General features: G+C 43.3%; 1 long non-coding RNA gene across 3 annotated transcripts; it reads left to right on the plus strand.

The window, feature by feature from the left end:
* The first annotated feature begins 20,313 nt into the window (after window positions 1–20,313).
* LOC125536650 (uncharacterized) lies at window positions 20,314–22,616 on the plus strand. 3 transcript variants are annotated; one of them, XR_007295110.2, is made up of 3 exons: window positions 20,331–20,970; window positions 21,369–21,525; window positions 22,370–22,616. It is a non-coding gene; the product is annotated as an uncharacterized LOC125536650 (long non-coding RNA). The 3 variants fall into 3 exon arrangements; XR_007295111.2 differs by having other exon boundaries at window positions 22,433–22,616; XR_015616089.1 differs by having other exon boundaries at window positions 20,314–20,970; window positions 21,369–22,616.
* The last annotated feature ends 2,278 nt before the right edge of the window (window positions 22,617–24,894 follow it).

Raw genomic sequence — 24,894 nt, forward strand, 5'->3', positions numbered from 1 at the left:
TCTTTTCTCCCGTTGCAACGCACGGGTCTTTTGCTAGTCTCTCTCTAATAATAAAGTACGGATTGACTCCGTGGGTTCACCGTCACAATACGCTTCCGTTCAGTCGTAATACGCTTTTACGATTTGTATAGACAAAATCGTTATAAACGAGGTGGTACTAATAGCTCGTCCGACCTGATACGTTTTACATATCGCTCGAGTTTGCACCGCCTGGGCCGAGCTCGTGCGTCACGCACTTATCCTGGCCCAATGCGCCACCTGGGTCGAGCTCGTGCGCCACCCACCTATCCTGGCCCATTTAAGACACATCGAAGCAAAAATAGTGCTGGTGCAAAGAATCGAACACACAACCTCATGCTGAATAACTAGCATCACTACCATTGGGCTGGCGGTGGTGGGTTGATGATGAGCAGCGTTGCTGTGCATAAGGGAGCTGTCTCAGGGATTTTGGTCTATTCGCTTGTTTTAATGGTTGCACCGCTGCTGGATCTGCTATGTGGATAAGGAGGCTCTCTAGGTAAGGGTTTTTGATCTATTTGCCTTTTTTTAATGGTTACACCTATCGGAAGCCGTTGAATGCTGCTATGTGTACTATCGATTGCAAAAAAAAGAATACGGAATGAGCACCGATTATATTTACTTGCTGTTATTTGTCGTACTATCATAGTTTAATGTTCATGCCTAACACATCTTATGAACACATTATCATATACAATAATTAAAAGTGAGTGAAATATTAGAATTAAATATTTCTTAACAGAGAAGGTAATTGGAGCACACTAGGGCTTGCTGACAACTAAGATATTCCTCAACTCTGGATGTCACCGATGTCATTGCTGAGATACAGAGAGGATACCGGGAGACGAAGGGATGAAGAGTAGAGGGAATGAGACAACAGAGCATCTTTCTCACGCTGGCTGGGAGGGGGGGGGGAGCACTCCACTCCATTTTACCATCTCTCCCGCAGCTCTGTGTGACATAATCACGCAATATCAAATAAATTTCATCCATTCAAAAAAAAATTGCTCCGTGAAAAAATCCTTCTATTTTTGAAATTAAATCCGTAGACCATAAAAGCATATTTTCGAGAGGATAAACGCGTAGACCATAAGATGTTGGTATTGTAGGGAGGTTTGTCCCAACGAAGAGATCATCATGTCGTGCATGTTGCTCGACCTGGGCCTTTCACAACCTGTGCTCGCCCAACTATCACGAAAATAAGGCAACAATAGCTAAAATAATTAATAAATTACAATGGAATCAAAATATATACTTTTTTAATGGTGCAATTGGTTGGATTTTGAAATGCGTATTTCCTTAAAATTGAAAGACACATTTTTTGTCCCGTTGCAACGCACGGGTATTTGTGCTAGTCTTTCCCTAATTTTTAATAATAAAGTACGGATTGACTCCGCGGGTTCACCGTCACAATACGCTTTTTCTAATGAATTTACGCTTTCAGTTTTTTTCACCTATATTATTTTCTACATCCGAGGTGGTACTATTTTATCTGCGTATCTTTATCAAAATCAAAATAGATTGCATGATGCGTCTTCTGACTCATGTTTGACCCAATCCAAGAGTTGAGCAAAAATCACACCGAGCTAGGATAGGAAATTGTGTCCGGTACAAACTCATAGATCGATGCACGTATCGAACGTCCCTAAAAACAAGGAGCCCGCCGCCCCTCCCAATCATGCCGGCGCCGCTACAGGGGATCTCTGTTCCCGAACTCGACATCTCCATCTATGCCGTGCAGTACCTCGGATCGGAAGCAGTTTCTGGCTCATCAGCTCCGCAGACGATCGTCGACAACGACGGAGAGATCACCCTGCAGTCATGGCCGTCGATTGCAAGAAGCGCATTGACATCACGGCAGCGCCCGTCCGTGCAAGTGACTCGACACCTTAGAGAGCAGAGAGCGGCGAGGTGGGAGCCGACTATGGGTGCTGGAGGAGAGCCGACCATGGGTGCATCGGCGTGTGTCAGCGGCTGCGTGGAGAGTTCCTTGAGGATCCCGAGTATGAATGTGCCAGAAAAGCTCCCGCTTGACGCCGGCAGCGGAACGCCGAGGAGTGTGCCGCCAACTACTGGTGCGTGGTGTACGTACACAAACCTGTGCAGCAGCAGCGCAAAGGGGACGTGAGTTGGTGCCTGGTGTAGGTAGATGAGTTCGGCAACATGATGATGATCATCACACACTTGGGCGCCGCCGGTGAGACGCTCTAGCTCCGTGTTGCTGTCTTTCTGTACGTACTGATCAATGCGTGTGTAAAGACATCACTTTCCATTTTTTTCTCTGTCTACACATGAAATCGCCGCCCTGTTTCCTTCCTTATTCTGCCATGCGACATGTGAAATCCCTCCTCTTTCCATATGAAATCCCTGCCCTCTTTCCTCCCTTATTTTTCTCTCCTTCCTTCTTTATTCTGTCAAGAAACATGAAGTCCCTCCCTCTTGCCTTCTTTATTTTTCCCTCTTTCCTTCCTTATCTTTTATTATGGAAGGACTTATCTATATTGGGTCCCGAGACGGCTCCTTGATATCGAGAAAATTTGAAGATGTATATAAATTATAAAGATTGGGTTTAAGAGAGCGGTATGGGACTATTTAAAAGGTGAATCAACAACCTAAATATAATACACCATGAGTTCTTTTTAAGGAAAATACACCATGAGCTATGTCAGTTGGTAGCGACACTGGTTATCGTATATGCAGTTCAGAGTTTGATTCAGCCCACCATCGAATACTTTTTTGCACCAGGCTGTGGGCCAGCTTCGCCCGTTCGCTTGTGTAGCTTCCTTCGGCAAGGTGGGCCGGAATAATGTGGCCTGGCGGCTGAAAATCCTCTGATGGACTAAGAGAGGTAATCCTTGTTACTCTAACCACAGGATGGGCCAGCTGAGTTGGACGCTCGATCTGTGCACTTTTCTTGCAACCCGTGTTCGAGTCCTCGTAATAGCAACTTTTTTTGTGTGGCCGTTTTTTGTCAGGCTTCATTGGGCCGCATGGGCCAGAACAATTTGACCAGGCATCGGTCAGGAAGGATCGATCGTTCCTGGGAAACCGATCGTGCGTGCTTGAGCAAAAAGAGCTAATATATGGGAACTTTATTTTAGTACCACCTCGCGTATGTGTTTAAAATTCAAACTGAAAGCGTAAATTCACAGAAAGAAGCTATTTTGACGGTGAACCCACGGAGTCAATCCGTGCTTTATTATATAAAATAAATAATATATTATTATTATTATTATTAGGGAAAGATTGAGCCACGCCAAGTTTTTGAGATGGTAATGAAGCCTGCCACATTAAATTTGTCCCTCCCCTTGGTTCTTTGTTATTTATTTTTTTGAATTCCTGAAATTTCTCTGCAAAATAAGTCTTGCTTTGTCAGAAGATTGAACTGTTTCTTTTCAGCTACGATCATCTAATCTCATATATGTGTTCATTTGAACTTATTTACTCTTTTGACTGTTGATTTGTTTGCTTTGCCTGAAGATTGAACTGTTTCTTTTTATTGTTGATTTATGAACTCCAAGTACTGATGTGCATAATTAAGCATCTGTTCATCAGGTGTCATTGTATATGGACAAGTCTGCAGGGGTTTGCCAGTCGGACTTTCATGATTGCAAATTGTCGTTCCTGCAAATTATATGTGATCACGATCTTTTTGTTGAGATGACTGGTATGTATCCCACTCTAAATTCATGGGCTACCAACCTAGGGAACTATAAATATTCCAGTTTGCCAAACTATTTTAATAGACTAGCAGTATTGTTCAGAGACTTTGGTCCTCCTCCACAGCAGGATGCGACCTCCCTGGAGCAGCGGGTCAAGCGCATCGTCGAAGGGGGAGAGGATCTTGTTATCTACAGCAACGTTGAGTGAACCGCCGTCGAACTGAAGCGCGCCTCCTATAGCTGTGACCCTGTGTTGGCCCTGCCCACGTACGTCCGCTAAGACCGGAAACAGAGCAGAAAAGGAGTTCAAATGACCTCTCTCTGTTTTTCCTCCCTCTGGGAGGGCGTTGCAGGAGGAGTTAAGGCATGCGGAGGTTTGAAAATTGCGCAGGAGGCGGCCTAAGGGTGGCACGGCGTACAATCCCTCTACTGTCATTTTATATCTCTGATTTTTTTTTGCTGCATGTGCAGGTGTTTCAGGCAGAAACGGGTAATAGCATCGACTAGGAGGAGCAAGACAAGAAGCAGCGACAGCTACCATTGCTGGCTAAGCTAGCTGCTACGATGCCCGCCTCTCTTTGCAACGGCCAAAGCACACAACAATCCATAGTTTGGTGAATTTTTTCTCCCCACTTTGGTGACTTGGGACGGGTTGTGGGCAACAGCAGTTTAGAAGAATCGGTAGTAGAAACGTGAATGTTAAAGCCAATGGGCAAGAAAACTATAAGGATACTTGATTTGTTTCCATGTCTACCTTTCAGTATTCAGCCTTGCGAGAAAAGGTGCCTCGGGATAGAAGCTTGACATAGGTGTGGCCTTGAATGCTAGGATTTTATGAGTAGCCCGACTCTTCTGTTCTCATTATAGAATCAGAATTCAAAAGATCAATGGAAGTTTGCTTATGAAAGTAAAAGATCAATGTACTAATGCATTTTAAGTTTTCAACAGAAGAGTACTTTCTGATGTTTTAATGACCAAGTATTATTGATCTTGAGGTGTGTTATTGATCTCCGTTACTAAATAGATGGTGTTTTTTGTTACTTTGTGAAGAAGCATTGCATGCAAGACACCATAGAAAAAAACTGCTGCCCCTGATGCTTCATCGCGGAATCGTAGCTTGATGGGGCTTGCTACGCCTCTGGAACACGCAACCGCTAACAAAGAGCAGCTTGAAGGTTTGAACAAATGTACATATTGAAATTTAGAGTTCCAACAGTACATATGTGCAAGAGTGTAATGTTCACTTGGAACTTGCTCGTGGTGGAGACGTTCCACACAAAAAAATGAAGACGACCTGAAACTTCATGAGATAATTTAGTAATTCGGTTTGGTCAATACATTTCTGCATAAACAAAAAAATATCCAATCAAAGCACATTGGCTTATGATGTTTTTTTGTGTGGGAGTTTTATGATGTATTTTTTTGTTAGTACATCGTTTCATCAATGATATTGGAAAATTATGAATTAAATTTTTATTAAACCTACAACTTGAAAATTCTGATTTTATATCATATGTGATGTTGTAATAGGAGAGGATTGGACACTCTTCTATCTGATAATGGATTGTTTCCAAGAATGGATCTTGGTACTTTGGAACAATTTTATACTATTGTTTTGCTATTTGCAAAGTTGTTTGAGTTGTATGCGCAAACATATTTGTTCGAGTGTTAATTAGTTTTATAGGTTTCCAAGCACATGTTTATTTATTTTGCCGCTACTCACGTCGATCCCAAGAAGTCCATCTATGTGTGCATCGGCGATACAGATAGTGCGGAGAAGGAATCATGTGCGAGATCACTGGTCAATCTGGTCCACAACATCAAATGCCGATGTCCATGGCGCAAGACAGTGCTTTTCCGAGCAAACAACCTAGCAAGTGCATCGGTGATTAATGGTTTGTTTGAACAACATATATGCGCGATTATACTCGGCTTATATATTGGGTTAGGGGCAGGTGGTAATATTTTACTCTCGTTGCAACGCATGAGAACTGAAATAGATCATGATTGTTAGGGTACGTCCAAATTTCATGGTCAAAAAAGAAATACTCAATGTAGTCTTATTTTTGAAGTTTTGCAAAAATTGGATTAAAGAAGTGCTGCATAATGGCAAGTGGAGCAGGTTTTAATTTTTCGCCCGGTGCAACGCACGGGCATTTGTACTAGTCTATCCCTCTCTAATAATAAAGCACGGATTGACTCCGTAGGTTCATCGTCACTTTCCCTTAATAAAGTGATAAATAATTACCCACCACTGCCATCGATGGATGGAAAAAACGATTCGCTAAACATCTGAAAAAAGACATTACAAAAATTTGGAAAAAGAAAGAGTGCCCGACCCAACCATTCTTCCCCAATGCGGACGACCCGGCCTCCCTACGCCGCCGATGTCTCCCACCGCGTCAACCTCCCAGCCGCCGCCGCCGCTGCCAAGGAGCGCCCACTCGCCCCCCCCCCCCCCCGGCCGCGGTCCCTGCGAGGTCAATTCCCGTTGCTGAGGTTCCCCGTCGCCATCGGCTGCCCACGTGCCCGGCGGTGGAGATGGCTAAGGACGACAAGGCGGCCACCGTGCTCACGTGGGAGGAGGGAGGCCGCCTCCATTTGGCCGACGCCGTCCGCGTCCATGCAGAGGAGCTGCCGCCATCGGCTGTCGTTTCCCCACGCTGCACAAGATTGGCCATGGCCGCCTCGAGTTCGTCTCGGGAGAAGATGCTCGCCCTCGTTGACCCCTTGCAGTCGTCCGCCTGCTGGGCCGCGCGCGCGCAGAATCAGCTTGGATGGCGGCCATGAGTGCAGTGCGCCGTCGCCTCTGGCTGCGGAGGAAGAGAGCAGTAGATAAACATAGGAGTAACCCATGACTAGGAGGTGCGGGAGGTAGAACAGGGAGGAGGCGAGATGGAGGAGTTGTTCGGGTGGCCCGTCCCCCCATGCATGAGGAAGAAGATAGGAGCTGGGGCTGGGGATGGTCGCCGACGAGCTGTGCCGATTCTTTATGTGGCGCCACCTAGAGGGCTCAGGTGACGTCGTGCAGGTCACAAGGTAGTGGTGCACGGAGGAAAGCCAGCGGCGGCGTGCAGGGGAGCTTCGAGCTGCGGCGCTCAGGGTGGCCTAGCGGCAGCTCACGAGTGACTGGGGCAGCGTCTCTAGGGTACCAGGGGACCACGGCGGCCGAGGCCTGTGATATGGTGATTGAGCATGCGCCGCTCCGACATGTGTAGCTGTCCAGCTTCCCACCCACAGTGTCTTCATCCACATCAACGACATGAAAATTAATTGGAAAAGCAAGAACCCAATTGATTTTTATTGCCTCTCCCCTCCAGATTTTTCTCATATCGTGAGATAGTGGCCGTGGCATGTTGGGGCTGACGCAGCAAACACAGAGGCGGAAGCTCGGAGAAGCTGCGCAGTGCAGGCGGGCAGGCCGGGGCGACGTCGCCGGGGTGGCGTGGACGGAGGTGCTAGATTGGAATGCCGAGGTGATGAGGACAGTGCAGAGAAATAAGAGAACACAAAGACGGGTGCTTGTGCTGAAGATACAGAACAAAATCATGTTTGTGTATGTCTGGCCGACAGATGAATCAATCTCTTTTCAAGTTTCAACCCAACAACCTTCATGTGCGTACATGTGTGTATCAAGGACGCATGGATCCATTGGCCTGAGCACGACACATCACTTCCCTAATTCCATCAGTGTCATTCCTAACAAGGTAAGTATGATTCCCTAATTCTTGAGTTTCTTAGTCGATCTTTGATCTTTGATCCCTAATGTTGTCATATTTTATTGATTCTATAAAAGATCTCAAACAGGGATACATAGCATGATTTAGATGGAACCATTTTTGTGGCTACAATTCCTATAACTTCCCTTGTCAATTTGATAAAATTACATGTGTGGTGGAGGTTCAAGCCTATCACGGTTTACATTGTTAGAATTCTTCAAGTCTGTCTGTCGATCCTCACTATCTTTGAAAACATATTTATATATTTGTGTGCTGGATTTTCTGATGTAGATACTATATAAGAGGAAGCTATACGACAATCCTGCTCAACTTGGTACGGATCAGATCGATTTTATTGTAAATATTTATGCTTGATAGATACAAGCCTCCCTCTTCGGCCTTTCATTTATCCATCCTCTGCAGGTCGCCAGCACTTGTCTATCGTTGCTGCCTTGACTCGCCGCCGACGTCGCCGGTTGGGCCGAAGGGTACAAGATCATCATGTGGCCGAGTGCATGGGCGCCGAATATGCTTGATTGCCATGTCGGAGGCGAAGGTCTTAGAGCTTGGTGGCATGTGTGTGATGTCTAGAGTAAAGAAGATATGTTTATTTGTGAGGAATTTTTGCCGGTAATATCCGTCCAGCCATACATAAAAGTGATATTCTCATTCTTTAACAATGTATACTTGGCCTCTACTCTCCTGTGTGTTGAGAAATGGTTGGGACATCTATTGTTGTTTTTATTTTTCTTCAGTTTAGTTCAGATTTTCATTATTCCAATTTTGATTTTAGTTCAGTTTTGGTCAGGTTTCCATTGTTTTTCAGTTGAATTCAGTTGCCGATTCATCCAACTCATCTCCATTGCCATGCATAGAAAGGCTTAGATTTGATTTTGGGTCAGTTTAGTTCAGATTTTCATTATTTTTCAGCTGGGTTCAGTTTCACATTCATCCAACTCATCTGTGAACATAATGATCAAGTATCTCTCTGGTTGGTGAGGTAACCTGGGCAGTACTGTTTGAGATCGTTGGTGAGGGACTACTATGCGAGCTCGGCCTGAGCAAAGATGTCGGCAGGGTGAGATCAAGAACATGAATTGAATGGTATGGCTCAGTACTATTGGGCTTGGCATTATTTTTCCAGCGAATTGTGTGTTTCTCTGAGATGAATTAGGTGCACCAAATAGGCGAGATTGTATAATGCTCATATGCCAGTCAGTCAATTTTCCTTTCTTTAATGAATTAGAGAACGTTGCTCATATGTTAATCAGCTGCTCGTCCCTAGCATTGCTGTGGTCGGAACTTCAAAATTTTCATCCACTCAATGTTGATTCAGTCAAATATCTCTAGGAAGAAAAATTATTCCGACAATATTCACTCTACTGTGCTTATCGTGGTCCTCTGGAATATATGGAGACGCGGGACTACAAGCTCTTCCCTGATGTTTCTGTGGAATTGCACATTACTGCTAGCAAAATTGCTGATGATCTTATGTTGTGGTCCAACATGTATTCAAATGGAATTAAGAGAGGGCTCTTGATGGATTGGAGCACTATGTTGTATCACCTATCTATGAGATTCTGTTTTTTTCCTTCCTTTTCTTTTCTATTAATCCCAGTGTATAATTTGGCTTTGTATAGTTCTCAATTTTATGAAGTGGTCCAGGCTGGCTTAAGCACACTGTAGTCCCTGAAAAAAAGACGGTGGGTGATGCCTCGCCCTCCCTGAACTGAATATCATGTGCTTCTGTACTACTGGAAGAAGGTAAGTAGTCTTTTATGCGATTCATTTTCCATTTGAATGCACTCCATTCTGAACGGATTAGTTAAAACATCAAACTATCATTCTTTTTGGAGTTCTGATGTGTTATTTTTATAGCCTAACACATGGAACTTTCTATAGACTTCATGGTTTATGCAAATTAGTTAAGCTAGGAATTTTTTGTGAAGCTGGTGTTAACTTGCTTCGCATAGGAAATTCTAATGCGAGCATGAAGAAGGCCTTAGAAAAGGTGCATGTTGTTGCTGAGGTAGAGGAGGGGGCGGCTGCCGTGGTCGGGGAAGGCGCGCCGAAGGCGGATGCTGGTCGAGATGCACGAGATGTTGGCCGAGAAGAAGCATATTCAGCAGTGGTGGTTGATCCATTGTGCGCCACGCAATCAGCTCGCATGGTTCCTGCACAAGGACGTAGGGTTGGCAAATCCATCAACAAATGGGATTATGCGCCTTGAGTGTATTGTATACTTATTTGCAACCTTCCCTTTTTCTGCTGCTGTTTAGGGTTTCTTTCTGATCAAATTCAGTTATCGTTTCAGCCAACAGCCGAGTTATGACACTCATTCCCTGCTACACTGATGGCTAAATATTCTTTACAACATCGCTAGCATCGTCATAAAGATTTCCGGGCCGTTTGCATGCTTATTTTGGTGGAAGAATTTGAAGGAGAGAAACAGTAGGAGTTTCAATGGCAAGGCGAGCGACTTCATCAGATCCTGCAACCTCATAATCAACGAGCTGCACACTTGTCTGCGAGCCTGAATCAAAAGCTTGGGATGGTTGACACCATAGAGAGCATATCTTAGTTTCTTCTCCCCCCTGAAACACTTTTCCTACTTATGTAAAGTTTCTCCGCTCGTTGTGCCAATTGTTTGGTACACTCAGGCCCTGTTTGGTTCATAAGTCCTAGGACTTTTTTTAGTCCCAACTTATAAGTCCAAGTCCCTAAAAAGTCCCTACCTATTTGGTTCCTGGGACTTATAAGTCTCTATAAGACCATATTACAACTATAAGTCCCTATAAGTCCCTCCTTGAGAGTCTTATTTCATAAGTCCCAAATGCCCATTTTAAGTCCCTATAAGTCTCTCCTATTTGGTTTAGATGAGACTTATAGGGACTTATTTAAGTCCCTAGACCAACAAATCCCTGGAAACAAACACCCTCTCAGTATCTGTCAATGGAAGCAACGGTAGCGAGAAGGCTGCAATTTTGACTGGCAAGGCAGAGGAATCCGTTTCCAGCAGGAGATGTTGCTATGAGGAAGAGTACATTATGAAGAAAAATACTCAAAGCTCATCGTAGCAATGAAGTGCATTGAATTTCAATTTTCATTTTTACCGAGATGGAATTGAGTGTTCAATATAAATAGAATTTCAGTTTGATTATTTGCTTCATTGATCAACATACAAAAATGATTTATTGTTCCATATGAGTCATATTAGCTAGACGTATGCCGCATTGTGCCCTAGATTATGCAAATTTTCATTGTGATAGATGGTTCAAAGAACCGTTTGAACCTTGGAAGGGATCCGCTTTACATATGTTTTTCTGGCAGCCCATGGCCATGAACTATTTTATGACATGTTTTCTGTAGAAAACTATTCTAAGACATGTTGTTTACATTAAGGTCATTGATATCATTTTATAAAGTACGTAATTCAAAAAATATCCTTGGGAGTGTTCTGTTCTTATAATTATTGCAGCATTTTTTCTTTAATGTTTCAAATTTCCTGTCCATATCACATATGTCAATGTCTAGCTCATCTTCTCATTAAAATAGTTGAATATGATCTGTTTGGGGTGTAACCAGATCAACATTTAGTTATTATCCAAATATTCCTTCCCTCTCAAACCCTAGCAGCAACGGAAGTCTCACACACTCCCTCCGCTTTTCGTTGCTCAATGCACGGGCACATGCAGATGTGCTCTGCCGTGACCATCATGTCGCCCATCTTTGTGCCTTGGGTTCGGCGGCGGTGACGTCGACGGTGAGGATGGCCCGTATGAGATCGATCAGGATGAGAGCGAAAAAGATGGGAAGAACGTTCGGAGCGAAGCACATGGGATCCCCAAAAAGAAGATTCACTTCGTCCTTTGGTGTTAAGGTGTCGTTTTTGAGGCACTCCAAACACTAACGCCAAATAAAAGGTTGTGTTTAGATATGTAACTTGACCATCCACATAATGTCGTCTTCATTGACTTGCTTGACCATTGGAAATATTAAGCAACCTTCAATCCATAGCTCTTATAATTTTAGGGTTCACTCGATTTATGAAACTTCCAAATCAAAGAACTACAAACGTAAATGATTTATAAGCCCTCTCTATTTCAATCCTTAGCATTTTTTCATGTGAAATTACCCAATGCCAAGAATTCTTTAGAATTTTCCATGAAGAAGGATTCAGCCGGGATATTCTTTTATTCTCGTTGCAATGCATATTCTTTTATTCTCGTTGCAATGCACGGGCATATTTTTGCGTATGGGGATTAAAGTATGATATGTATTTTTTTTAGATCTCGGCATGCACCTACCTATCTTCAAGAATGTTGTCAAGCCACCGATGGGCGTTTGATGGATACATTTATTTTCCCCGTTGCAACGCACGGGCCCTTTTGCTAGTAATATAATAAAGCACGAATTGACTCCGTGGGTTCACCATCACAATACGCTTTTTCCTTCCTGTGAATTTACGCTTTCAGTTTGAATTTAAAACATATCCGCGAGGTGGTACTAATTCAGTGAACCATATGTAGTTTTGTCCGTCGTCAAAACTTTCCGCTGTTGTTTTAAGAGTTGGACTTCTCCCTGATCCGTCTGGCCCCAGCCCACCAAACTCAGCCCAGGCAAAACCGGATCAACAAGGGGGTACCGAAGAGAAGGAAGCAAAGAAGAATTAACCCAGCGCAAATGAAGCGAATGAAGCGAAGAAGCCCAAGCAACTGACCATGATTTACACGTCATCCGGCTGACCTGCTTGCTTGACCGCAGCGGTCCATGCGGGGGGTGGGAGAGGAAAGGAAGACACCAAGGGCGGCGGCGCTGGTGCTCCTCCGGCGACGCGCCGGACTCCGTCGAGACGAGCTGGCGGCTAGGCGCTCGGGCGCGACCGCGTCGTTCCTGCTGGAGAACACGAGGCGGCGGGCCATGCGGAGGGTGGGAGAGGAAAGGAAGGCACAGAGGGCAGCGGCGCTGGTGCTCCCTCCGGCGAGATGAGCTGGCGTCTGCGCGCTCAGGCGCGAACGCGTCCTTCCCTGACGAAGGAATAAGGAGGCGGCAGGCCATGCGGGAGAGAGAGGGAAGGCACCGGGGCGGCGCCGCTGGTGTTCTTCTCCGGCGAGATGAGCTGGCGGCGGGGTTGGGGGCGCTCGGACGCGCGAGCTCAGGCTCCCAGGTACATACCTTGCAGCGCCGAGGCTCGCAGCTACGCAATACATCTCGCAGCACCGACTCACATTGCTACGAGGGGATAAGCTTTGAAGTGGCAGCCGCTTGACAGGGCGATAGATAAATAGAAATATGGTTGCTCGCTTGAACTACACGTGACTGTACGTGGCGTCAACTAGACCCCACCGAGTGAGCATATATTTTTAAATTCTTTTATTTATTGTGGTTAGCTCTAGATTGTCTAATTTCGATCTCAAATGTCTGCGGACACGTCTTTATATTGAGTCTCTATTTGTGCATGCATGCAATCATGTTTCTTACTTTGTTTTTGAATTGTCCGATCAATTACATGTGATTGGTGAGATGAACAGAGGGTAAAGAAAGAGAAAAGATGATCCGGTGTGGACTATATTCTACGTGAATGGCTTCTCAGACATACACGGACATCCCCATATCTTCTTATATTTGATGTGGATATGCTCATTTGTGATTGTCCAGTTATATGAGGACAAAGTGAGGGTCCGGTTTGTTTTTTTCCTCTCTCTTTTCTCTAGACAATGGCTAGACTGTACTTCCGAACAAATGGGGAAGATTTGGGTGGTATGACACCGTTACTAGATGCTGCCGAATATGTCATGGCTTATTGAGTTAGATATGTATGGTATTTGTTTTCTCCCGTCATAACGCATATGCATTTGTGCTAGTCTCTTTTTATTTATTTTTAATAATAAAGCACGCATTGACTCCGTGGGTTCACCGTTACAATACGCTTCTTAACATAAATTTACGTTTTCAATTTAAATTAAAAACATATAAGCGAGGTAGTACTAAAGCATCGATCACTTCTTCCTCCGGATTATTAGTCCGTCATGATTTTCGTATGTCGCACATACCAAATTCCGTAGGCAAGCTGGCCTCTCACGTACGGTGCCACAATGCCATCTCTGCATCGAATCAATGCACTACTGGGCCATCTCTTATGGGCCAAAAGCCATGCTACAGAATTTATTTTCTATGGGCAAGTGGCCTTCATAGAATTCATGGAGGACTTTTTTCTTTGACAATACTATAAACTAGAGAGGATGCATTCATCTTTTTTGTCAAATAGTACCACCTTGCTTTCTTTTACCAATTTTCACCAATTCATAAACGCTGGCAAGTTGCCTGGAATATCAACAAGCAGCTTACACAAATAGAAGGATACATCTGACAATCCATTGACAGAGGGTTTAAATAAATAAAGGGTCTCTACAGAAGAGACATGCATGGACTACGAGCTTAGACTGCATGCTGAGACGTGCATGGCATTCGCCCAGGATTGTGGGCTCTCCATGATGGAATATTTAAACTGAATTCACGATGATGGGCGCGGACGTGTAGAGAATTTAAACAGGATTTCCTTACGGCAAGATATCCGATGATGGGTTGAGACGTGCTTGGCTAAACATAGAGTGTTAGAACCATAAATTTCAGACATCAAGTACGATGACCATGCTTCCCCCGAAAAAAAAGTACGATGAGCATGCTTAACGTGGGCTGGTAGATGGAAGAGCACAGATGTTGGAAAGCCAAAGAATGACGATAAAAAAGCTTCGTGAGAAAAGTAATCACTATTTTTTATCACTTGCAACACAACGAATTTTTTGCTTATTTTCTTGTGTTCTACTCTCGCTCAAAAAAAGAACATACATGCTCTGGCGAGAGTCGAATTGCATGTACATCTTTAATATATACCCCCATGCTTTTTTACCAATGCCTCTCTCTCACATGAGTAAACGCTGTCATCAGCTCCAATTCCCGATGTCCCCCATGCCGCTCTGTATCAGTGTAAATACTTCATTTTCTCCCGTTGCAAATACTCGTGCATTCTCGGTGTGCAGCCCTGCGGCTAACTCTATCTGCTCGGATTTCATGTAAATGCCATCATCAGTCGTAGTTCCAGACAGTTGTTGGACATCCCCATGTATTGACGTAACTACTTCCTTTTCTCCTCTGGCGAATACCAGTGCCTTCTCCGTATGCAGCCCAGTGGCTAACTCTACCTGCTCGGGTTTCTAGCGTGGTGTCGCCCTGGACATCGACACGGCCTTCCCCTGCCGGACTTCCTCGACTCTCTCCACACAGTTTAGATCATGCTTATTGGGCTATGGAGTATTTTTTTTAACATTTTCCTCTTTTGTTTCCAACCGGCCGTGCTGTCTAAATTAAACATAAATAGAAAAAAAGAGAAAAGCGGGGGCGCTAGGATTCAATCCGAGGCCACCGGGATGGGGGCTTGGTCCAGTGACCAACTCGGCTAAGCTCATGTTCATTTCTGGTACGTCATCTTAGTCACAAGTAGCTCAGCTGGACCTCTGTGTTGGCCCGTGTTGCTACTGTTTTTCTAATGGGCCGATAACCACGTTTTGCGAGTGGGCTCTTCTGTAAGCCACGAGAAATAGAAGCGCTGAAAAATAATTTTTGTTGTTGTCGATGGGAATAAGCAATCAGTTAAACATATGGATCGTACGGTATTCGAACCCACAATCTACGTTCCTGTCAAGATGACAACAGCCAACGGAGTATGTATGCTTTTGATACAAATCTGGGTTCGCTATCCAGTAGTCCCATTCGGTTCTTTTCTCAAAGTTCCATCAGTTTATACACGTTTACAAGTTGCCTAGCAGCAAGCCTCCAGAAGCAAAAAACAACAAGAATGAAGGAATGGCACGAGAAAAAGAAGGAGGGACATGCAACAGATGCATTGATTGTGGCTTTAAAATTCGGATTGAGGAAGAAAAAGAGGAGGAACATGCTGACTAATTGTGGTTATATATATGATGGATGCATGCACGGGAAATTGGAGCCGGATGTGTGCATCCCTGCAAGACTAACCGCTCACGCAGGAGCTCCGGGATTGCTTTCCAAGCGTCATACCCGAGTGAGTCGTTTGTTCAAACAAAAGCTTTTTATTTTGTGTTAATATTAACAGAGTTCATTTGATCAAATAATGACATGCGTGTGGGCTTTTTGGTCCTGTACATGAATAAATTCCGCTCTTAGGAGCAAGAAGGAAAGATTTAAAAGAAGAAGTAATCCGCTTGAGCACAAAGGAAAGAAATTAGAAGAGGAAATAAATTTGGCAGGAAAGAAAGTAAAATAATTAAAAGAAAAAGTAATCTGCAATTATGAGCACTTGAGCACAAAGAAAAGAAATTAAAAGAGGAATTAAATTTGACAGAAAGAAAGGAATTAGAAGAACGAATAAATTCCGTGTTCTATCTAATAATGTTGTACTTCACTTCTTGATAATTTTGTGTTCTATCTAGGAGAGATGACCATTAAATAAATAGGCACACGCTAATGTTGTACTTCACTTCTTGATAATGTTGTTTTCAATTACCTGTGGTATATATAAATTATGCCTGGCCATGTTTATATTATAATTTTATATGAATTATTTAGGGTAGTGTGAAAGTCAAGCTTTTTGGCCGGAAGTGTGAAAGTAAAGCTTACAATTGATTGATTCCCACATGTTATACTCCACTTTTTGATAATGTTGTTTTCAATTACCTGTGGTATATATAAATTATGCCTGGCCATGTTTATATTGTAATTTTATATGAATTATTTAGGGTAGTGTGAAAGTCAAGCTTTTTGGCCGGAAGTGTGAAAGTAAAGTTTACAATTGATTGATTCCCACATGTTGTACTCCACTTTTTGATAATGTTGTTTTCAATTTCCTGTGGTATATATAAATTATGCTTGGCCATGTTTATATTATAATTTTATATGAATTATTTAGTGCTATGTGAAAGTCAAGCTTTTTAACCGGAAGTGTGAAACTAAAGTTTACAATTGATTGATTCCCAATCAATGGGAATGAATTTCGTGATTATTAATTATGGCTCTCTTTTGTACTTGATGATTAGAACAATAAGTTTACTCTCACCGGGTTTTTTTAACTATGGTTCGAGGACCATGGTGGAAGAACGCGACATAGTTTACTACCCAAAAAATGTCCAAGCTCGCGGTAGAGATGAAGAAGATCGACATGCACCGCCTGATATGTCAAGACATGATTTGTGTTGAACCACTTAAAGTGAATGCGATGGTTGCAACGCACGAGGAATTACAAGTCAGTGCAGGGAAAGGCTCGATTTTGTTTTCCCCGTTGCAATGCACGGGCATTTGTGCTAGTCTATCCCTAATAATAAAGTACGGATTGACTTCGTGGGTTCACCGTCACAATGCGCTTTCTTCTCATGTCATAATACGCTTTTACGATTTGTATGGACAAAATTATAATATAAACGAGGTGGTACTAATAGCAGCATGATTGTCAGGCTGTCCGTTGGCCAGCTCGGCCCAGCAGTGCAATGCGAGGAGGTACGTGGGCCTGCAGGATGTCCATTGGCCAGCTCGGCCCAGCTCCAGTACAACACTAGGAAGAAAAAAGATACTTGCAAGAGGAATCGAACTCAAAACCTTGCAGGCGATACGTTTGACGCCAACCAACTGAACTATGTCCATCTATGTTGGTTGGATACGGTTGGTCTTATTATCAATTAGTACCACCTCGACTTTTTACAAGCACAACCATCAATTTATATACGCGTTCAAGTTACCTGTCATCAATCATCTTAATAAGTCGGCTTGCAAATTGGTGATCGGAGGATGACGAGTGGGTGCCCAGAAAGGAAGTAATGATGAAGAAAGGAAGGATTCTTGAAAAAGGAAGAAAACATCAAGGATAAATATGATGGGCAATCAAACAAACGGGGCAAGGAGGAATCGGTACTATGTGGGATAATTAAGAGACGGCCTAATTGGATGCTTTAGAAAGATGGGCAATTAAACAAGGCAATTAAGAGATATTCCTTCCTAAGACACGCCTGCATAATATCCGATTCCTAAAATGCACGGTTCAAAAATATGATGGGCAATTAAACAGCGATATTAAAAGAGAGATAAATAAGAAATGGAATTCAAGCTAATTAAGTGTTGGGGCAGATTTTGTGTGCTAGCTGATTATAAGTTATATTTATTTATTTATATGTATATGTATACCTACTAGCAAACATGCTTGTGCGTTGCAACGGTACATACAAAAATTACACGTTGGTCGAATAAGTATGACTCAATACCCTGACATATCAGTATCTTCTATTTTAACAAAGTGGCTCATCATTTTGCCACTTATCTTGCTGATGATGGACGTGATGTCCATGTGATCACAATGCATTCGACATGGTAAATCCCAATGCAATGAGCTTGCCACCGCATGACACACTTGTCATTATGTAGCACAAGAAAATGTTTAAAACTTTAAAAATAAATCTCATCTACCACAAGCTACTCCCAACGCCTAGACATATAAAGACTTTCCAAAAACTGATCAAAACCTAGACATAAAAGACTATTGAAATGGTGAAAAGTTTTTTGAATTGACATACATTTATATGTTGGAATGAGCTTGCCACCACATGACACACTTGTCATTGTGTAGCGCAAGAAAATGTTTAAAACTTTAAAAATAAATCTCATCTACCACAAACTACTCCCAACGCCTAGACATATAAAGACTTTCCAAAAACTGATCAAAACCTAGACATAAAAGACTATTGAAATGGTGAAAAGTTTTTTGAATTGACATACATTTTAAAAAAGCACTTTTTAAAATTCATAAACATTTTTTTTGTTTAGATGAACATTTATTGAACACATGAATAGTTTTTTAACTCCTGAACATTTTTTGAATTAATGATTTTTTTAAATTAGGGCAAAAAATAGAAATTCGTAGAAAAGTTGAATATGTTTTGAGAATTTTCTAAAATTTCATGGATATTTTTTAGATTCGCGAATATGTTTTGTATACATTATCGTTTTTTCAAAATCAAGAACATGGTTTATTTCCTGACATCCAAATTGTGATTTTTTTATAATTTGCCAACATTTTTGTAAAATACCAACATTTTTTGAAACAACAAAAAATTTATGATTTTTCGAACATTTTTAAATTTCGTAGATACTTTATGATTTCTCGACCATTTTTCAAGAGTCGCAACTTTAAAAAAAATTCAATCTCGAATTAATTTAAAGAAGAAGTAAAAAACAGAAATAAGAAAAGAAAAGACAAAAAAATGAAATGAAAAACAACAGCGACGCCACGCCCCGCGGGCCGGCCCATTAAGACATACAGGGGGGGATGAGGTGGGTGAGAAAAAGAAGTGGGGAAAATCGATGGAAGCAGGGTTCGATCCCTGGTCTTCCCAGTGGGATCGACATGCTTCTGCCACTACACCACTGGGGCGTATCTGACCATATACTGGGTATCCTACATATAAAAGACTTACCACGACGGTGAGTTAAAAAAAAGCGAAACGCTTTGTTCACTTATGAATGGCATAGCGGGTAATATATAGCAACTTCGAGGGCAATTTTTTAGACGGACGACCAGAAGCAATACTTGGTTTATTAGTAGATAGAGATTTTATTATTAAAACAAGGTGATATTCTTGGTTCCGTCCTGCATTTGATTCTACCTTACATGAAATACATGCTGTGGTACTAATTTCTATAGCAAAGTTTCGTATCGGCTATTAAAAAGGTTCGTATAAGCTGAGTTGGGCCTGCGTTCCACTGGGGCCTTCACGCATACGTTGTGATCAAGCCCCCCAGGTTGTTTCAGTATTGCTTCTCAAAAAAAAGATTGTTTCAGTTTTTTTTGGTAAGAATCCTACCTTCTCCCGCAAGGGATTGAGCAGGCAATCGAGCTCCTCCCGTTTTCTATGCCCTCCCGTAAGTTGTTTCATTTTTCTTTTTCTAAACAAAAAACCTGTCGTCCGGCTGGGGCTTATGGGCCAGTAGACACGTCTCAGCTTTCAATGAAATCAAAAAAAAAAAACTTCTCAACTAGCGTAGGCCTGTATGTGATGCGTTTTTTTGTCAATAGTCCCACCTTGCTCGGTTAAACTGATTACCATCAGTTTATATACTTTCTCAAATGATTGCCATCAGTAGCCTTGGGAAATAATCAGTGAGCTCATAAAATGGGATTAGCAAAACAGTTTGTGAACTACAATAGAGTTTACTGATCCATACAATGTTTGCTAATTCAGAAAATATTCATGAATTTCAAAAAAAATGTTCGTCTATTCTAGAACTGTTCAACGATTCTAAAGAAAATGCTTAAAAACCATCCGAATATTAAATAATTTTCATGATTTTAAAAAATATTCGCAAATTCATAAAAATGTTCATGAATGATCGAAGGTATGTAGTTAAACAGTAATGCTTCTGAATGTTTGTGACGATATACTCACATGAATTTTAAAGAATTAACTACCGGGGTGGATTGAAATATTATGGTATGTTTTTTAAAATATGCTTCTTGACATTCAGAATAATTCTTTGAATTACCAAGTTTTTTGACAACCACGATATTATTTCGAAAATATGCACATTGCTTTGATTTGTGAATAAATTTAGAAAAAAGAAACATTTTAATGTATTTGTGAACAAATTTTTGAAATCATGCGATGAGATGTAAATAAAATGTGGTCATCGTGATTGAACATTATGATTTTCTTTTCCGTTGCAACGCACGGACCCTTTTGCTAGTCTCTTCCTAATAATAAATTACGGATTGACTCCGTGGATTCATCGTCACAATACGTTTTTTTCTCATGTCATATACGCTTTTATGATTTGTACCGACAAAATCATAATGTAAATGAGGTGGTACTAATATTTACCCACTGCCACCCGTAAATAAAAAAAAAGACCTAGCTGAGTCGATCCCCATCTCCCTCGATCCCGCAGGTCTCGTACGGCGCTCCTATCTCCCTCGATCCCTTCTTTCCCCATCGCGCCACCAGGCGCACACACCCACCCACAACCCACCATCGATCCCGCAGCCCTTCGGCCCTCCTCTCGCTGACCACCACCGTCGCCTCCCCGAAGGCCACCGGCGCCGCAGCTCTGCCACCTCCTCCCTCACCGGCTTCAAGCCCCTTCTCCACCTCCGGTGCGCCGCTTCCCTCGATCATATTCGTGCATCTGAGGACGATGGCGGAAGAAGCGGGTGCCCAGATGAAGATCGTCTGGCTGTGCAGGCGGGCAGACGACGCAACTGAGGTGATGGTGACAATCGGACTCATGAGGAGCAGCGGCGGCGTGGATCTCATCCTGCAGGGGCGGGGGGTGGGGTGGTGTGGGCGCCAAGGAGGCTGGGCAGGAGCCTCCTGCAGTGGAGGACGAGGATGGAGTATGGGAGGGAGCCTCCTGCAGTGTACGTATGGCGATGAAGGGGAGCAGTGCTCGTCCTCAGCGGACCCAGATGACCCTTGCTGGCGGGTGAGATTCCTCTTGAGACCTACGGTGACGGCAAACGGCGGCAGCGGATTTGAAGGTGACGGTAGGAGATCCGTGTGAGCATCCCTCTCCTGCTCTCTAAATCTCTCTCTCAGTGCATTGACATTTGCTTTGTGGTGTGGGAGCTTCAAGACAACAGCTTCAAATCGGCCATTCTATCGCTAATTAGCTGGCCCCAAACAAAAATAGATCGTAGAAATCTCAATCGACCGGCAGTACTAACCCTAGCGGCGCAACAACATACGGTCGGCCGTCGGCAACAGGGCGACGGCCTAGCAGAGGACCGGCAGTAGTGTTGTGCGGCATCGCAGCAGTTCTGCGCTGTTACAACAAGCGGATGAGAAGGGCAGGAATTAGGCAGTAGGCACGCGGCTGTGTACTTTCGGACAAACTAAATCGACGTGTCCAATTAAGCTTTAAATCAACTAATCAACTATTATATGATGTTTTTCAGGACAGAACATGTGCAAGCTCATGGTTTTATGCCAATTCATCCTTCAAGACAAGTATTAGGAGTGTGGTAGCACAACCTAGGCGTGTAGGCGTGTAGCTGCATACATGTGACGGGAAATAGGGAGACAGCTTCGGCTTGGATATGCTATTATGCCTTTGTAAGTTTTACTGATGCAATTTCTTTTTGAAAGATCCCTAAAGTCATTTACCCTTTTGCCACTGAGAATTGTTTACTATTGTGAATTGTACAAGTGGTCTAAATTGTCAATTAATGACATAGACCTAGATACCATAAAACACCGTTGATAAATCGACTGAAATATGAACATTCTTGGCCCAAAGTTACAACATTGCACCAATTAATTGTTAACCTCTTGGTTTTAATGACAATTGTTCTACTAGGAGTTTTTCTTCTGCTAGCATTCCATCAACAATGTCAGTTGTAATTATATATATAAATAAAACCAAGACAATCAGTGTGATTATTCTGCACAATGTGTCCAAATCACTCTTTTTTCCATAACATTAACAATTGTCCTTTGACTGTCTATGTGAACATTCTCTAAAATTTCATTCCAAGTTAAGTCTGGTCTTCTTTGGGTAATTTATATAGCAGAGTCTACAAGAATTGGATGCAGATCCACTATCCCCCCACCCCCACTGTATTTACTGCAATGCATATTTACCTGGAGCTCGCATCTCAGCTGTATGTCAAGTGCCAAGTCAGTTTTCACTAAATACAAATTTTAATATATACTGGTTGTATATTTATGGATTATAGTTGAAATTCTCAAATGGATAAATATTTTTGTAGTTGTAGTCCTATATACAACTACCTAAAACTGAGGTTGGCACATCTTCATTAGAAGCTATGCTCACTAGCTTGATTTCTCCTAGAGATGTAGAATGTTTATTCCCGCAATGTTATTTTGCAATTTCCTTTTTTGATGTAGCTGCTTATCTATCAAGTTTATTTAGCAAAGTGTCTATGAAAGCGTGCAGTTCAAATAATCGGGTTATGTTACTCCTACTAAGTATCCTATAAATGATCTGAATGAACACAAGTGATGGCGTTCGTCGGACACGGTGCCCAAGGCGTAGACTGAACCCTTCTAAGGAGGCATGTGGGGATGCGTGCAAGACATGCCCTCATTCTGTGAAACAAAGTCAAATGCAAATGGGAGTACGAGAGATGGTGTATGTGTTGGAAATATGCCCTAGAGGCAATAATAAATTGGTTATTATTATATTTCCTTATTCATGATAATCGTTTATTATCCATGCTAGAATTGTATTGATAGGAAACTCAGATACATGTGTGGATACATAGACAACACCATGTTCCTAGTAAGCCTCTAGTTGACTAGCTCGTTGATCAATAGATGGTTACGGTTTTCTGACCATGGACATTGGATGTCATTGATAACGGGATCACATCATTAGAAGAATGATGTGATGGACAAGACCCAATCCTAAGCCTAGCACAAGATCATGTAGTTCGTATGCTAAAGCTTTCCTAATGTCAAGTATCATTTCCTTAGACCATGAGATTGTGCAACTCCCGGATACCGTAGGAATACTTTGGGTGTGCCAAACGTCACAACATAACTGGGTGACTATAAAGGTGCACTACGGGTATCTCCGAAAGTGTCTGTTGGGTTGGCACGAATCGAGACTGGGATTTGTCACTCCGTGTGACGGAGAGGTATCTCTGGGCCCACTCGGTAGGACATCATCATAATGTGCACAATGTGATCAAGGAGTTGATCACGGGATGATGTGTTACGGAACGAGTAAAGAGACTTGCCGGTAACGAGATTGAACAAGGTATCGGGATACCGACGATCGAATCTCGGGCAAGTATTGTACCGATAGACAAAAGGAATTGTATACGGGATTGATTAAGTCCTTGACATCGTGGTTCATCCGATGAGATCATCGTGGAGCATGTGGGAGCCAACATGGGTATCCAGATCTCGCTGTTGGTTATTGACCGGAGAACGTCTCGGTCATGTCTGCATGGTTCCCGAACCCGTAGGGTCTACACACTTAAGGTTCGATGACGCTAGGGTTATAGGGAATAGATATACGTGGTTACCGAATGTTGTTCGGAGTCTCGGATGAGATCCCGGACGTCACGAGGAGTTCCGGAATGGTCCGGAGGTAAAGATTTATATATGGAAAGTCCTGTTTTGGTCACCGGAAAAGTTTCGGGTTTTATCGGTAACGTACCGGGACCACCGGGAGGGTCCCGGGGGTCCACCAAGTGGGGCCACATGCCCCGGAGGGCTGCATGGGCCAAGTGTGGGAGGGGACCAGCCCCAGGTGGGCTGGTGCGCCCCCCCACCAAGGCCCAAGGCGCAAGGAAGAGGGGAAGGGGGCAAACCCTAGGGAAGATGGGCCCTAAGGCCCACCCTGGTGCGCCTCCCCTCTCCCCTCCCCTTGGCCGCCCCTAGATGGGATCTAGGGGGCTACCGCCACCCCTAGGGAGGGAACCCTAGGTGAGGGCGCAGCCCCTCCCCTTCCCCTATATATAGTTGAGGTTTGGGCTGCCCAATACACATGAGTTTCTCTCCCTGTTGGTGCAGCCCTACCTCTCTTTTTCCTCATATCTTGCGGTGCTTGGCAAAGCCCTGCTGGAGTACCACGCTCCTCCACCACAACCACCACGCCGTTGTGCTGCTGCTGGATGGAGTCTTCCTCAACCTCTCCCTCTCTCCTTGCTGGATCAAGGCATGGGAGACGTCACCGGGCTGTACGTGTGTTGAACGTGGAGGTGCCGTCCGTTCGGCACTAGGATCTCCGGTGATTTGGATCGCGACGAGTACGACTCCTTCAACCCCGTTCTCTTGAACGCTTTCGCATAGCGATCTACAAGGGTATGTAGATGCACTCTCCTTCCCCTCGTTACTGGTTTCTCCATAGATAGATCTTGGTGACACGTAGGAAATTTTTTGAATTTCTGCTACGTTCCCCAACAATGGTACCAGAGCTAGGTCTATTGCGTAGATTCTATGCACGAGTAAACACAAAGTAGTTGTGGGCGTTGATTTTGTTCAATATGCTTACCGTTACTAGTCCAATCTTGTTTCGACGGTATTGTGGGATGAAGCGGCCCGGACCGACCTTACACGTACTCTTACGTGAGACAGGTTCCACCGACTGACATGCACTAGTTGCATAAGGTGGCTAGCGGGTGCCGGTCTCTCCCACTTTAGTCGGAACGGATTCGATGAAAAGGGTCCTTATGAAGGGTAAATAGCAATTGGCATATCACGTTGTGGTTTTGCGTAGGTAAGAAACGTTCTTGCTAGAAACCCATAGCAGCCACGTAAAACATGCAAACAACAATTAGAGGACGTCTAACTTGTTTTTGCAGGGTATGCTATGTGATATGATATGGCCAAGAAGAATGTGATGAATGATATGTGATGTATGAGATTGATCATGTTCTTGTAATAGGAATCACGACTTGCATGTCGATGAGTATGACAACCGGCAGGAGCCATAGGAGTTGTCTTTATTTA

This window comes from Triticum urartu, chromosome 2A, assembly GCF_056163025.1.
Source record: "Triticum urartu cultivar PI428250 chromosome 2A, HENAU_Tu73, whole genome shotgun sequence".
Lineage (NCBI taxonomy): Eukaryota > Viridiplantae > Streptophyta > Magnoliopsida > Poales > Poaceae > Triticum > Triticum urartu.